Genomic DNA, 11,216 nt, shown 5'->3' on the forward strand with positions numbered 1-11,216 from the left:
TTTGGTGTGGAAGACTCATGTGTGGCTTCCTTCCTCTCACAAATGACACAAACAAATCATATTTCAAACCAAGCATCCGAAACACGAAAACTTTTATTTGTCCGTACAAATGAGATATCTCACTCAACATACACGATAGGTAGTTTAGTCCATACAAATGAAGCTAGACAAGAAAAAATTACACTCCATAAAATAAAGCTTGAGCTAATTCATCACGGAAGGCATTCATGTGGGCATCTTCAACAAGATATTCATCTGCTGGCCATTCGGATGCAACAGAACTAGGCATTGGGTTATAATTTTCATCCTCATCACAGGCATCAAATTCCCTATCCGCAATTCTGCTCTCTCTCGAATGAAATTATGAAGAGCCATACAAGCAACAATAATTCTAGTTTGCTTTGCTTCTGGAAAACTTGGCATGTTCAACAAGATCCTAAATTTCATCTTCAACACTCCAAAAGATCGCTCTATGACATTCCTAACTTTGGCATGTGCATGGTTGAAGGTTTCTTTCATACCTTGTGGCGGCGGTCCATCGTTCCATTGCGCGACATGGTACCTTGTACGTGTGTATGGTGAAAGATAGCCCGGCCGGTTTGGGTACCCCACATCAACCACATAATACTTCCCTACATATTGTGAAAGTGAGGCACGCAATGAGACTTAGATGAACAAGTGCAATTGGATAAGGATTGTTGCAAGATAGTTCAAGTAGCAAACCTGGTGGTGGATGCGGAAATTTTTGATGATAAGTACTCACAGTATCTTTGAAAACTCTCATGTCATGTGCCGAACCAGGCCATCCCGACAACACAAAGGTAAATCTCATGTCGAAATCACAAACAGCAAGCACATTTTGACTGGTTTCATTGTGCCTGTTCAAGTACGGAACCCTCTTACTCTTAGGCACCACAACATTCACATGTGTCCCATCTATAGCTCCTATGCAGTCGTTGAAGTGTGGCCAAAATGCTGGATTTTCCAAGTTTGGGTGCACCTCTGAAAAGGTTGGGTCCTTGGGTACAATTATGTCATGAGCTAACCTAAGGAGGCATGTCAAAACTCTGTTAAATGTCCTGCTTACTGTCTCCAGAGACCTCCTTAAACGGTTATCAGCCTGTCTAACTGACTGTGGTGAACCAACAATCCATAAAAACATAGCAAGAGCCTCTATAGATGTCATTTTTGTAGTGGACTTCAACCCATAAGACTGGACCAAAGTATTATGTAGCCTGTTAAATAAAGCTCTCTCTACCCTAAACATGTTGTAGCATTGGGTATCTCGGGCTAGTGTATCCATGACCGAATCCATACCAAAATCTCCATTGACCCTCTTAGGTAGTTTCACAAAGTAGTTATCAGAGTACATACCCAAGATAGGAACCAATTGCACGATCAAATTCTCTGCATGCACCAAATTGTTGCGGCACATCGATACAATCTCATCCTCACTTGTGCTGCCTCCATCATCTTCTACTTCCTCAACCATAGGGCCATGATCTTCTTCCTGCTTCAACACATGTAACAAATTGTCAACACTCGAAAATAATATACAGATAATAGGTTCAACACACATAGATAATAGTCTCAACACACAGATAATAGTCTCAACACACAGATAAATAGTTCAACAACTGACACACAGATGATAGGTTCAACACACAAATAAATAGTTCAACAGACATATGAGAGCAAGACATCAACTACTCCAAATTGTTGTCCCTACACCATTTCTTGAAGTAACCCAACCTAAGGTCAGGAGTTAATTGGCCACAGAAGAACTACCTTTGATACTCTGTTTCGAACATCTTGGACATAGCAGAGACAGATTCAGTGGTTTGCTCTACGCCACACTCAAATGCCAGCTCCTGACACCTCTTGACTGAAAATGCAGCCTTGTCACTTGCCCGTTTCTGCATTTGCTTAGTGTTGACTGTGACAGCCTCTTTGAAGGTACTGGCTATGTCCTTCACAATCTTAACCATTGGGCTCTTGCTCTTCTTCACTGGACTGGACAAAGTGCTTGAAGTGCTACTTAATGGCCTCTTGCCCTTTTTGGCTCCTCTGGCTGCTTGTACTAATAGGTGTTGGTTGAAACTCCTCCTCATCCTCTTCCTCTTCCTCTTGCCCCTAGTCCTGACCATAATCATCTCCAGGCACAAAGGCTGTGCTTCCATCCACAGTGTACCCTCTGAATAGTTGATCAAGCAACTCCTCGTTTTCTGGAGGACCCCATTGCAGCCTCTTTAGGTATGGTTTCTTCTGCAGCGATAAATAAAATGGATGAGCATATATGTACTATACTAGTGCACAGAAAACTAAATTACATGCTCATATAACCTGAATTACAGAGTACTGTACTATCATAAAGGAAGAGTATAGTTTATACAGCGTACTGTCAAATTTTTGCCTACTTAATAGCTGAAAGTTAGTAACTACAACAGTAAGTCAGTCCTATGAGAGATCAATTCATTGGACAATTTGAAACTAGGAAACTGAAAAATAGAATACACAGATTGGCTGCTTATACCTCTGTATGTGTTTTCCAAAACGAAGACTCAACATCAATGGTTCCATCTGGTAACCTCCCCAACCCTATGTGCGCTTGCAAGTATCGCCAGAAAGAGTGGGTGGTTTTCAGTACGAGTATTTGGTTCTTCACCTGGCAACGGGTATACACCAACCCCCTTCTATCAAGTAAGCCGTCGACGATGGCTTGGTACCCTTCACCACTCATTTGTGCACCATTATACGTGCCTACTCTACGCCGCTCAATGCACAAATCTAACAAGCAAGCATTATTAACTTCATTCCATTGGGCTCAACTAGCTTGGCTCACCGGGGGTCCGCCGGAGCTCGCAAACTCCTCCACATCATCCTCCAATTCTTCATCTTCATTGTTGAAGGGAGCGCCGGAGCCGGATGCTTGCCCACGGACGGCACTCCTTGCTGCCCTCGGTGCCCGGGGACGCGGTAGGCGCTGGCCGCTGCCGCCGGCACGTACCGCCGTGTTGCTGCGCTGGCTCCGGCGGCCAGGTGCCGCGGTGACCGAACTTGAGCGCTGCCGAACGCGCCTGCCTCTCCCCGAAGACAGCCCGCCTGGGAAGGCGCCACCATTTCCTCCTCCGCGACCAGTTCCTGCCGGGGAGGAGCCGCCCAAGTTCAGTCGCCTTGACAGATTTGGAGTTGCCCTTCCCTCTCCGGCTCCGGCACGCGGTGGCGATAGGGAGGGAGGCCGGAGCCCCTGCCACGGCCAGTGAGGAGCTCGTCATCGTCGCCCTGGAGGAAGGCTCCGTACATCCCAAGCCCCGGGAACCCCTCCGCCGCCGGCGCTTGTGAGTTGAGGTCGAAGCCAGCACCGGCAGAGGGAGCGGTGGCGGGGCCGCTCGCCGATAGCTGCGTAGCCCACACGCTGAGGTCGTCGAAGCCGTCACCGTCCATGCGTGGCCGGCGGCGCAGATCGGTGGAGGCGGCGACGCGGATGGTCGGAGGAGGCGTGGCTCGGGGGTGGCGGCGGCGCTGAGGTTGCTCGGTGGCGCAGATCGGTGGAGGCGGCGGCGCGGTTGGATGGAGGAGGCGCGGCTCGGGGGTGGCGGCGGCGCTGAAGTTGCCCGACGGCGCAGATCGGTGGAGGCGGCGGCGCGGTTGGACGGAGGAGGCGCGGCTCGGGGCTGGCGGCAGCGCTGAGGTTGGCCGGCGGCGCGGAACGGTGGAGGCGGCGGCGTGGTTGGACGGAGGCGGTGCGGCTCGGGGCTGGCGGCGGCGCTGAGGTTGGCCGGCGGAGTGGAACGGTGGAGGCGGCGGCGCGGTTGGACAGAGGCCGCGGCGCGGGTAGTTGGGGAGGCCGCGCCGCGCGGATCGGCGGTGGAGGCGCGGATCGAGGACGGCGGCGCGGATCAGTGGTGGTGGCGGCGTGGATCGGGGAGGAGGCGACGACCAACGGAGGAAAAAATCGCTCTACAGTGCGGCGACCGTGCGGGATTGGGAGGAGATGGGGATCCGATGCGGGGAGAGAGAGAGAGAAAAGTGGCTTCTACATTGGGCCCACTCAAATTAGCTCCAATAAGCACCTCTTGGAGGGGCTAGTTTTTTTGTGGGTTAGATGCAACTAGCCCCAATCTAACCCCTCATGTTTGGATCCTTTAGGCCTCGTTCGGCATGTGGGGAGGGATTTCCTTGGGGGAAACACCACCAGTCCAGGATTGGGTGGATCCCCTCCCACCACCCAATCCACTTCCACGTTGGGTGTTAAACCCCCATGCTATTCGGATGGGGAAAACAGGGGAAAAGCAGGGAAAGCAGGGCAAACACATCTCTTTAAATAAAAACTGAGCATAGATAGCACATCTCAACTTACGAATAGAATCAAACTACAAAATCACACAAAATAATACGAAATTTCAAAAAAAAAAGCTGATAACTAATTTCTACAATGGCATGTACAGAAGAAAACCAAAATTAAGAAAATAGTTCATTAAATAAAGAAAATAAAAATACTGACAAGCTTTTAAAACGATAGTTAACACTGCTATTCAATGTAGCAGTTGACATTCGCATGTGGTAAGTCAATCTGTGCCCTCCAAACAATATTACAAGCATATATAGTAGTTGCCAATGTACCCCACGCATTTAAATTCTAGTGATTAGCAAGTGACATTAACACCTAGAACACTGAGTACAACCACAAACTAGGTTCCCAGGTTCCAAAATCTGATTTGTCCACAAATTTAAGAAATGAAGATGGTAACTGCATGCACTGTTGTCCTATCTTTGACACCATTTGATCTTCACCTAATAATATTAGCTCCATGACCTGAGAGAAGAAAATGATGAGCATTGTGACCCCAAGAAAAGATTAAAAAAAAAGACACAGACACGGCAGCCAAAGAACAGCTGTTGCAGCATCCAGAAATAAGCCTCTGATAAGTTTTTACAGGTGATCACAACAACAGAAAACTTCCAATATAGAACAGCATCCAGAAAATGATAGCACATTAGGAGCAGAACAATGTTGGCCCACAGATAAGTTTATTTTACAAAGATATGACATAGCAGGACTATGGTAGCTTAATGCCGACAGTAAAGCATAAAAAAAAGTACAGAGAAGTTGGACTGATGACAACAATGTCAAGCTCAACAGGACTACAGGAGAAATGAAAAAAGGCTGATCACTATCATCATGCTATTCATGTATATCAACATAAATGAAACTTTAAGCAGAACATACCTCACAAAAGCACCCAATCTCATGTAAAACAACCTCGCCAATACAAGAAAACCAGGTAAGTAGGGGATCAGAAATGTCAACCAAGTAAGACAGCATGCTAAGATGACACTAATGAAAATAAAATATCATAATCAGAAATGTTACTCACCATCTGAAGTTTCAGCCACAAAATTCTAGCAGTTGGATTAGCACTGATAAAGATTTCTCTGTTCTGAGCATCCTTAAAAACACTAAATGCCCGGGCATTTTCCTCAGGGGATAGTTCATTCATTGTGCTCAAGACATCGATACATTTCTTGATTGAAAATTCATCAACTTGCTTTGTAGCCTCTTTTTCCCGTACCATTTCCTCCTCAGCTTGTTTATGTCGCAGCTTTATGTATTTCTCCATTGCATCAGCCACATTCCCATTTTGCTTATGTCTTTTTGGGTTCTTCTCTCTTTTATCCTCAGGAGGTTTCCTTGATGTACTGACAGTTTGTCTTCTTTGATTTAACTGATTGACACTTCAACTTCTGATTGTTCACTTGTTGTGATTGGATCATCATTGTTCAGGTCATCTTGATTGTTCTCCATCAGCAAATCATCAGCACCTACTTGTGTAACAATATCATCTTCTGTGTTTCTTGACTGATCTAGTGTATTTGTTGGCTGAAGGGATGTAAAGTTCAAGAGGCCCTCAGCAGTTTGACCTATTCAAGAAAAGAAATGCATGCCGATAATAAGTGAAAAATAGTTCGAATGGTTTATGGATAGATCTGAGAATTAGTAAATTACCATCATATAGTTCTCCTAAAGCTTCAAAGATTGGAAATGGTTTGTTGCGGAACTTCTTAGCTCGAGGGAAAGACTGTTAAGTTTTAGAGATGAAAAAGAAACTAAGTTAATTATGAGGCAAAGGAGAATATAGAAAGTAAAAGAACATGACAGAACATAACAAGATATATATGAGGAGAGACAATTCAACAATTTCACGGAATTCAATAGTTCAAGAAACTTACATGAATAATATTATCCCAAACTGCAGGATCATCCCGAGTTTTTCATCCCAAGATGCCCCACTTTGTGTTCTTGCATCTTTCAAGCACCTGTAGTCTCTCTTAAGCTCCTTTTCTTTATCTTGAATTTGTCCTTTTGAAAAACAAATGTGCGGGAACTTATCATGAAAACCCTGCACAATCCTTTTCCACCCTTCAGGTGACCATCCATTTTGTGTCCTGCAGAAAGTGTTCATGTTTTCATGCATAACATCAACTAAGCCCTTCTCCAGCGTGGAGTTCCAGGAAGCTCTTGCTTGTTCTACTATTGCACAAATAATAAATAGAAAAAGATAGGAAATAATTCAGGAAATGCTTTTGTACAACAAATAATTCAGAAAGAAATAGTGCATAAATAATAAGATACCACGTTGTGCTGCAGTCTTCTTTTGTGAGACAATGGCTTTTGGTGAAGTTCCCCTAACTTGATGACCCTTTGGTGATGTCCTTTTTGAAGCAGATTTTGCTTGCAGGAAAGCAAATTTTGGTGAACCTCTTCCAATCATCATTCTGTACAATTAAATTTCAATGAACTTGTTGAAACGAAATAATATAGTGTTGAACTTCAATAATAGCCTCTCCAGCACATTATATCTCATTACATCATACTAAAAACAAGAGGAAAACACACAAGTCATTTATTACATCACATTTCATTACATATCATGCTAGATTAGGATGATCATGAACATAATCATTCCACATCGCCATTGCAATATTGTCCCTAATAACATTTCCTTGATGAGTTTGATTATTCAGTGAGTTGACATCATTGCCATACTCATCATCTCCCGTTGGAACATCAACAAAATCTTCAGGTGATATATGGTGTGGATCATGTGGCTGATGATCAAGATCCAACCATCCCTCATTCCCATTGTACCTCCTAATCAGGTTGTGAAATACGGCAGCATCTGCTGGTATCCTAACTTGGTTTTCAATAGGGTGTAGTGTGCCTACTTTTAAGATCGGGAAGCGCTTCTTCAAAACTCCAATAGCCCTTTCTATGTGATTACGCAATAATGCATGGCTTTGATTGAACAATTCTTTGTAGTTTGATGGGCGTCGGTGACCACGACCAAACTCCTTAAGATGGTATCGAACGCCACGGTAAGGTGCGAGGAATGAAGGCGTGTTGGCATATCCACCATCAACAAGGTAAAACTTGCCCATCGGTACGCGAAAACCATTTAGTTGAGCAGACCTAAGCACCCGAGCATCCGTGGCAGATCCCTCCCAGCCACAAGAAATGAATGTGAAGTTTAAGTCAAAATCACATGCTAACATCACATTTTGGCTTAGTGTGCTCTTTCTATTCCTATATGGAGCTGCCATCTCAGGGTTTATAGTGATAGGAACATGAGTACCATCAATTGCTCCTAAGCAATTCTACAAGAATAATATAAACACATAAAAAGATTTAATTTTAGAAATAAAATATTTTATTATACATGAATGCCAAGTTAGTATTGCACCTTGAAGTATGGGTAGAAGCGAGGATTTGATGTGATCTTTGAATGAGTTTGGTTTGCAAGAGGCGGCTTAGATTACAAAGCATAAAAAAGATAAACAGCAGAGCATATCTTTGATAAACAGCAGAGCTTTCTTCTATTTTACATTTGAAGAACTATATAGTGCAATTCTGTCGATTCAGAGAATGACTTAATTCCATGTGGTAATGTGAGTGTTAATTTCCATTCTGCAAGGCTAAATAAAGATTTTTCTCTAATTTCTATGTGTATATTGACCTGATTAACTATATATCCAGAGAATGAAAGAAAAATGCAGCATACTGTCAGTTACTACGTTGAAGTGTAACCTTCAACAGAAATATAATAAATGAACAGATGCATGTTCTTTCAGAAATCCATAGCAATGAACCACAAAAACATCTGTTCGGAAATAAAGGGACAAAACCTGATTACTCTCCTTTCAATATATCTTGATCAACATAAAAGGAAAGGAAGAAAATATTTTCCTTCGAATGAACATTATGTCAGACATCTAGAATTTGTTACTATCATCTCCCATAGTAAATTACCCATTTTAATTCCAGGAATTGACAAAGCAAGTTTGGGTGCTTCACAGGATCATGAAGAATTCTAATTAATACACAAACCGTATCAAGTTTGTTAGGGTAAAAATTAAGAGTATATCATGGATCAACAGAGATGCTCAAGCTTTATCCACACGAGCATCAGGAATTAATACACAGAGCCACAACTTATATAGAACTGCACAGATTATGCCTAGAGATTTCACAAGTAAAATTAGCACAAGATTACCTAGCCCAAGATTAACTATCCGCAACATAATCGATCAGATCTAGCCCAAGATTTCACCTTCCCAACCACCAAACCAATCAATTCAGGAGAAGGATGGAATTTGGCATACCTAGACAAGGTAGTAGAAGATGACGACGAGGTCTTGGAGGTTCTTGTTGGGGACGAGGTCCTAGATGATGGAGACCGAACGAAGAAGGCCACACCGATATTGAACTCCGGCAGATCTGACGAGAGGCGGCGTCGTTTCCGGCGAGAGGAGGAGGCCGAAGTGACGGTAGGCGCCGGTGCGAGCAGATGCGCGGCCCACCGCCGGCACGCGATGGGATGAGCAGCGGCGGCGCGGGCGTGGCCCACCGCGGCGCGCGTCCGGACGAGCAGCGGCGGCGCGGGCGCCGCTCCAGTCGAGAAGAGGCAGCGGTGTGGTGAGTTTCCACGGGTCAGGGTGGTGGACCAATATCCCTAGGGTTTGTGGGGTATTGGGCCGGGAAATCCACCTTCCCGGGCTAAGCCGAATGCATTTTTTGACAAGCCAGGGATTCTATCCCCTCGTGGTGGGCTTCCCCGAAGGGGCCGGGAAAAGGCTGGTATCCCGGCCTTTTACACCCGAACCAAACGAGGCCTTAGGGCTATTTGAGCCCCAACTAGCTCAAACTAACTCTAACCCTTGGATCCAAACAGGGCCATCACATCACATCCAAAACTTTCCTACACACATAAACTTCCAACTTTTTTTCTAAACTTCTAACCTTCCTCAAACTTTCAACTTTTTTCAGGAACTAAACACACAGTATGTGTGTAGGAAAATTTTGGATGTGATGGAAAGTTGAAGTTTGGGGTAGTTAGGGGTGAACTAAGGGTGTGTTTAGTTCCTGAAAAAAGTTGGAAGTTTGAAGAAAGTTGAGAGTTTGGAAAAAAGTTGAAAGTTTATGTGTGTAGAAAAGTTTTTGATGTGATGTGATTTGATGGAAAGTTAGGAACAGGGATAACTAAACACGGTCTAAACACGGCCGTAGCCTAAAAATGATTTGAAATCTATCATCTATGTGTGGAATAATCCGTCATAAATTCAGATTTCATCTCAGCTATGTTAGAAAGCTTTGAATTAGCCGTGACAGCTCAAACAAGATCACTTTGGATAAACAACAGCAAATACGAGTAGAGTGGACCAGCACCCAGCACCTCGCCGTACGAGCGAATGAGCGATCGATAGATACTCTCACTCACCTTTTAGGGGTTCCTTTCCAGTAGAAGTGGTTATCCCAGGCTCTCGTGCACCATCGTCTTTGGACAGATAACAAACAGCTCTCTCTACATAATACTGCTACTAGTAGTAACAGGAGCGACGTGAACGTGAAATCGAGAGACGTAGAGGACGCACACGCAAAAACGCCACGCCTGGAAAGCCCAAAAGGAAGAAGAAAAAACAAAGGAAAGGGGAAGGCAGAGTTATGTTTCCCATGTGCGTCGCAGCCTCGGTGGCCTCGCCCGTCTCCGTCCCCCGAACCAACGGAGCCGGCGGCGGCTCATGCTGCTGATGTTGGCAGCCACAGATAAAGCAAGCTGCCGCGCAATCCAACCATCCTCTTTGCTGCAGTGTGCTGGACCAGGCCGCGCCCGTCGTGTCCCAAACAGAAAGATCCCCGACCTGGTCAGTGTCGGACGTTGACAAGGTCAAACCACATCGCATATTGGAGTTGGAGTATTTCCGTGCTCTTTCTTCTCGTATTGGCGTTGACAAATTTGGTCCCGGTTAGATCCTCTGGTAAAATTTTACACCCTGTCACATTGAATGTTTGGACACATGTATAAAGTATTAAATATAAATAGAAAATACGTAGATTACGTGTAAATTGCGAGATAAAATTTTTAAGCCTAATTGCGCCATGATTTGATAATGTGGTGTTACAGTAAACATTTGCTAATGATAGATTAATTATGCTTAATAAATTCGTCTTACGGTTTACAGGTGGATTCTGTAATTTATTTTGTTATTAAACTAATAATACTTCAAATATATTTCCATTTATCCGATGTGATGTCAAACTTTACACCTTAGATCTAAACATAGCTAAAAATAACCAAAAGAATGGAATCAGGAATGGCAAGCACAGGACTGACGTGGGGGTTTCTCCCTCCCCTCGTGCATCTCGGAGTGAACCGGGGCACATCTTCGATCACTGGCTGACGCGCTGAGCAATCACTAGTACTCCTACAGTCCTACTACTACTACAGAGCAGAGCGAGAGACGGGAGGCAAGGAGGCCTCACGCTACCCTGCAGAATGTTGTGAGAACGACGTGGCTTAAACCGTGCATCACTTTCCATTCCCTATCCCGAGAACCAACATGCGTTTTAATTGCCGATCTTATCTTTTCACTTCGCTTATACATATACCTATCAGTCAAAATTTAAATTTTTAACTTTAAATTTAGAGTTGATTTTAGGTTTTTTTTTCTATTTTAGTTTATTTTTTAGTCTTTTTTCTTTTAGACTGTTAAGAATATGTATATAAAAGTTTTTTTCATAAATTATTTTTCATTTGTAAAAATGATGTTTGTCTTATTTTCACAAATAAGCCAAATGATGAGGCCGGCACTTACAGTTTTTTCAGATATACATCACGTTATTTCAACTCCACTGGGTCCAAGCCGCACACCGCCAGCTT

This window comes from Oryza glaberrima, chromosome 3 (assembly GCF_000147395.1).
Source record: "Oryza glaberrima chromosome 3, OglaRS2, whole genome shotgun sequence".
Classification (NCBI taxonomy): domain Eukaryota; kingdom Viridiplantae; phylum Streptophyta; class Magnoliopsida; order Poales; family Poaceae; genus Oryza; species Oryza glaberrima.